We start from the raw sequence: 6,000 nt of genomic DNA on the forward strand, positions 1-6,000 counted from the left end.
GAACCTCCCAATAAAGAAAAGTCCAGGACTGGATGGCTTTACTGGTAAATTTTACCAAACACTCCAAGAAGAATTAATACCAATCCTGCTCAAATTCTTCAGAAAACTGAAGTGGAGGGAGCATTTCCTACATCCTTCTAGGAGCCAACATCACCCTAATACCAAAACCAGATAAAGATACCACAAGAAAAGAGAATTACAGAGTAATTTCCTTATGAATATAGATGCAAAAATCCTCAAGAAAATACTAGCAAACTGAATCCAACAGCACAGGAAAAGAATTATGCACTATGATCAACTGAAATTTACCCATGTATGCAAGAGTTGTTCAACATAGAAAAATAAATTAATGTAATACATCACATTAACTGAATGAAGGAAAAAAACATATGCACATCTCAGTTGATGCAGAAAGGGCATTTAACAAAATTCTGCACCCCTTCTTAATAAAAACACTTAGAAAAATAGGAACAGAAGGAAACTTCCTCAACCTGATAAAGGGAATCTATGAAAAGGCCACTGCTAACATCATATTCAATAGTGAAAGACTGAAGGCTTTCCCTCTGAGATCCAGAAGAAGACAAGGATGACCACTGTCACCACTGTAATGTAACATTGGACTACGAGGTTAGCCAGAGTAATTAGGCAAGAAAAAGAAATAAAAGCCATTAAAATTGGAATGAAGTAAAACTTTCACTATTTGCAAATGACATGATCTTATATAGAGAGAGAATCCTGAAAAATCCATTACAGAGCTACTAGAGCTAATAAACGAGTTCAGGAAAGTGGCGGGGTACAAGATCAACACGGAAACATCAGTGGTGTTTCTACACACTTCTAGTGAGCAATCCAAAGAGGAAACCGAGGAAAACATTAAAATTTAAAAATTTAAATAGCAATGGAAAGATCAGATATCTAGGAATAAATTTAATCAAGGCAATGAAAGGATTTATACATGGAGAACTACAAAACATGGCTGAAAGAAATTAAAGAAAATAAAAGGAAGGACATAGTGTGTTCATGAAGTTGGAAGACTAAATATTGTCCAGATATCAATTTTGTACAAAGCAATTTACAGATTTAGTGCAATCATGATCACAATTCCAACAGACTTCTTTGTAGAAAGGAAAATCCAGTCATCATGCTCATGTGGAAGGAATAGCCAAAACCATCTTGAAAAAGAAGAACAAAGTTGGAAGACACACACCTCTTGATGTTAAAACTTATTACAGAGTCACAGTAATCAAAACAGGATGGTACTAGCCACAAGGAGAGACATATAGACCAATGGAATTGAATTGAAAGTTCAGAAATAAATCCTCACATCTATGGTAAATTTATTTTTGACAAGGGTGCCAAGTCCACTTCGTTGGGAAGGAATGTCTCTTCAACAAATGGTGCTGGTAGAACTGGATATCCATATTCAAAAGAATGAACATGGGCCTCTACCTCCCACTATATACAAAAATTAACTTGAAATGATCAAAGACCTAAATATAAGAACCAACACTATAAAACTCTTAGAAGAAAACACATGGAAGCATCTTCATGGCCTTGTGTTAGGTAATGGTTTCTTAGATTTCCCCCCAAAAGCACAAATAAAAGAAAAATAGATAATAGGACTTGTTCAAAATTTAAAACTTTTGTGCATCAAAATACTGCAGTTAGCAGTAATATAATATTCTTGCATCTATGTGAAAGATGAATTATGTTGACAATGAGGCAGTATGGAAAATGTGAGCCAAATGTACACTATGGACATGGTAACAATCAGATGATATTATCTTATCTGTAGTAAGTGTTCCACCACAGTGTGGTGTGTTGATGGAGGAATGTTGTTTGGAAATTCTGCACATGTGCATGTTTTATAAGTTTAAAACTTCTGTCATTAAAAATATATTTAAAATATAATAGGGTGGGTTGGGGAAAAAACATACCAAATGTAAGATAAGGACTGTGATTAGTAGTAAGATTTTGACAATATTCTTTCATAATTTGTAACAAACATCTCATGACAATGCAAGGTGTTGGTGGAGGGTTGATGTATGGGGCCCCTGTATGATGTTATGCATGCTTGCTTTGTAAGTTTGTAACTTTTACTATACACTTAATTGTTTATATATGTTCATATATAAATGATATAAAAATAATAATAGGGTTGGTTGGGGAAAATATTTTGGCTAGTAGTAATATTTTGACAATGCTTTTTAATCATTAGTTAAAAAGGTTTAACAATTTAAGTTATTGGTGGTAGGGTGAGTTATGAGAGTTCTGTATGTTATATATGTTTGTTTTGTAAGTTCACTACTATTATTATACACTTATTTATGTATGTTTATGTGTGAGTGATATACTTAAATAAATTAATTTAAAAAAACCTACTAATGGGATAAAATATTTGGAAATCACATACCTGATAAAGATTTAATATCTAGAGTATATAGTAAGCCCTAAAACTCAGCAACAAAAAGCCCAACCAACCAATTAAAAATGGGCAAAAGACTTAAATAGACATTTCTCCAAAGAAGATATACAAATGGCTAATATAAGCACATGAAAATATGTTCAACATCGTTAAATATCAAGAAAATGCAAATCAAATTCACAATGATATATCATCTCACACCCACTTGAATGGCTACTATTTTAAAAGGCAGATAATAAAAAGTGTTGGGCGGCGGACTTAGCCCAGTGGTTAGGGCATCTGTCTACCACATGGGAGGTCTGTGGTTCAAACCCCGGGCCTCCTTGGCCTGTGTGGAGCTGGCCCATGTGCAGTGCTGATGCGTGCAAGGAGTGCCCTGCCACACAGGGGTGTCCCCTGAGTAGGGGAGCCCCATGTGCAAGGAGTGCGCCCCGTAAGGAGAGCTGCCCAGCACGAAAGAAAGTGCAGCCTGCCCAGGAATGGCGCCGCACACACAGAGAGCTGACACAACAAGATGACGCAACAAAAAGAAACACAGATTCCTGTGCCGTTGACAACAACAGAAGCGGACAAAGAAGACGCAGCAAATAGACACAGAGAACAGACAACCGGGGTGGGGGTGGGTTAGGGGAGAGATATAAACAAATAAGTAAATCTTTTAAATAAATAAATAAAAATAAACAGTGTTGGAGAAGAGGTACAGAAATAGGGCTACTCATTCATTGTTGGCAAAAATGGAAAGTGGTGCAGCCACTGTGGGAAACAGTTTGGCGGTTCCTCAGAAAGCAAAGTTACAGAATTACCATATGATCCAGCAATCCCACTTCTAGAATTGAAAGCAGGGACTTGAACAGATATTGGCACACTCATGATCATAGCATAGCAGCATTACTCACAGTTGCCAAAAGGTGGAAGCAACCCAAGTGTCCATTGATAGATGAATGGATAAACCAACTGTGGTCTATATATATAATGGAATATTATTCAGCCATAAAAGGAAATGAAGTTCTGATCCATGCGACAACATGGATACACTTTGAAGACATCATGTTGAGTGAAGTAAACCAGACAGAAAAGGACAAATATTGTCTGAGCTCACTTACGTGAAATAATTAGAATAAGCAAACTCAAAGAACCAGAAACTAGAATACAGGGGCCAGTGTTGGGGTAGGGAATACGGATTGCGTGCTTAATTGGCACAGAATTTCTGTTTGGGGTCGTGGATGGTGGTGATGGTAGCACTACACTGTGATGTGTTATTAGCATCACTGAATTGTATATAGTATATTTGAACGTGGTTAAAAGGGGAAATTTTGCTGTATATATGTTACCAGAATAAAAAATTTTAAAAAACCATAAAACTGTACAACACAATGCATGAACTGTAATGTAAACAGTGGACTGAAATAAACAGCATAATTATAATAATATTATTTCATCAATTGTAGCAAAGTATTCAAAGTACTACTAATAAGGAAAACTGCATGTGTCGGGGATAGTATGTGGGAACTCTACTTTCTGCATGATTTTTCTGTAAACCTACAACTTCTCTAAATAGTAAGGGAGGGAGGAAGGAAGGTGGCTTGAGAGGGACTTTGTGTTGGGATGAGGGTGTCAGGTAAGCCAGTGGTGACTGGCTGCACGCAGGTGGGCAGCTGAAGCGCTGGCAGGAGCAGAGGTGCCTCTGAAGGCAGACCCAGACCCCAGCCAGCCTGAGACCCTCTCTCCCTCAAGGTCTCTGTAGAGAGAGCGAGTGGCAGCTGTGCCAACCTGTAGCTGCTGGTCTGTGGAGCCACAGAGCTGTGCCCGAGAGTAGGCTTCTAGCCAGAGGACAAGGGGCCATGGGAATCTTGAGCCGAGGGGATTGCCATCTCTGAAGGAAAGCCTGGTCAGAGGCACCCAAGTGGAGGAGAATGACAAGATGCCAGGCAGTTAAATTTAGGTGACAGGAGAAGGGGAGAAGCCCAGAGCAGGAGACTATCTCTCAGGCTTGGGGGCTCCTGGAAGGGCTTCTCTAAAGAAGTAGCATTTAAACTGAGACCTGGAGAAGCTGGAGTTAGCCCAGCAGAAAGGGGTTGAGGTGGCACAAAGCATTCCACTGTGAAGCACGTGCAAAGTACCCGAGGTAAGAGAGTGTGGTGCCTTCTGGGAGCTGCGAGAGGGTTACCATTTCTCTATTGAGCAGTATATATGGGAACGGAATTACAAAAGATGGCTGGAGATACGGGAAGGCTTCTGGTAATGAAGCACCTTGATGCTTTGTCAGAGAGTTTGTACTCAGGGTTTTAAGTGGAATGACATAATCAGATTTTCACTTTAGTAAGATGTCTGCCTGCAGCACGGAAATTGGGAGGGGGCAAGGCTGGAGGCAAAGGGGTCTGTTAGCAGGCTGTTGGAAGAATTCAGGTAAGAAGTGAGGGTAGCCTGAACTTGGGTAGTCACTGTAAAGACGAAGGTAAGGGGGCAGATTTGGGAGGTATTTCAGAAGTAGAATTGATAGGCTCATTGGATGAGAGGCAGGAGGCCAGGGTAACACCCGTCACGAACTCGGGTAACATGCTGTGGGAACCCTTCACTGACACAAGGCACTAGGGCACTAGATACAAGAGTCAGTCTGGGTGGGTTTGATGAAAAAGTTCAGCTGAATATGACGTTCCATGTGCAGTACTGATATGGAGGTGGCCCACGGGGTACAGAGGTTTTGCTCAGGAGGGAATGTGCCACACTGGTCTGGAGTCATCAGCATAGAGATAGGAACTGAAGCCATGGGAACCCTGAGCAGAGAAGAGGCGTGGGTTAAAACCCCGAGAAGCCTTGACAGCTGATGCTCAGCCAGAGGAGGTGAGGGCTGAGTGGGAGCAGCCAGGCAGGCAGAATGAAAACCAGCCCATTAATCCTCATAAGCTGAGAAGCGGGTTTGGCCCAATGGATAGGGTGTCCGCCTACCACATGGGAAGTCCAGGGTTCAAACCCAGGGCCTCCTGACCCGGGTGGTGAGCTGGTCCACGTGCAGTGCTGATGTGCACAAGGAGTGCTGTGCCATGCAGGGGAGCCCCACATGCAAGGAGTGCGCCCCTTAAGGAGAGCTGCCCAGTGAGAGAAAAGCGCAGCCTGCCCAGGAGTGGCGCTGCACACACGGAGAGCTGACGCAGCAAGATGACACGACAAAAAGACAAGACACAGATTCCCGGTGCCACTGACAAAAATACAAGTGGACACAGAAGAACACACAGCAAATGGACACAGAGAGCAGACAACTTAGGGGGCGGGGAAGGGGAGAGGGAAAAAAACCCTCATAAGCACCTTGGAATGTACCATTTAGAGGCGAGGAACCTGGGGTGCTTTCTGTATTTTATTTTATGAGAGCATGAGAACCAAGAAACTCAAAGCTAAATGTTTTGCTCTGTCGTACAGTTACCCTCCGCCTGGGATTTCTGGTGTAAGTGTCTCCTCCCCAACCCCCATCCTCTTATTTAACACCCCTGTTATTTTTCAGGGGTCTGTAATTTTCATCTTCTGGGAAGTAAAGTGTAAATGAACAGAGTGACTGGATCTAAGAGATGCTCCTTGTGCAC

The sequence above is a fragment of the Dasypus novemcinctus genome, chromosome 6 (assembly GCF_030445035.2).
Source record: "Dasypus novemcinctus isolate mDasNov1 chromosome 6, mDasNov1.1.hap2, whole genome shotgun sequence".
Lineage (NCBI taxonomy): Eukaryota > Metazoa > Chordata > Mammalia > Cingulata > Dasypodidae > Dasypus > Dasypus novemcinctus.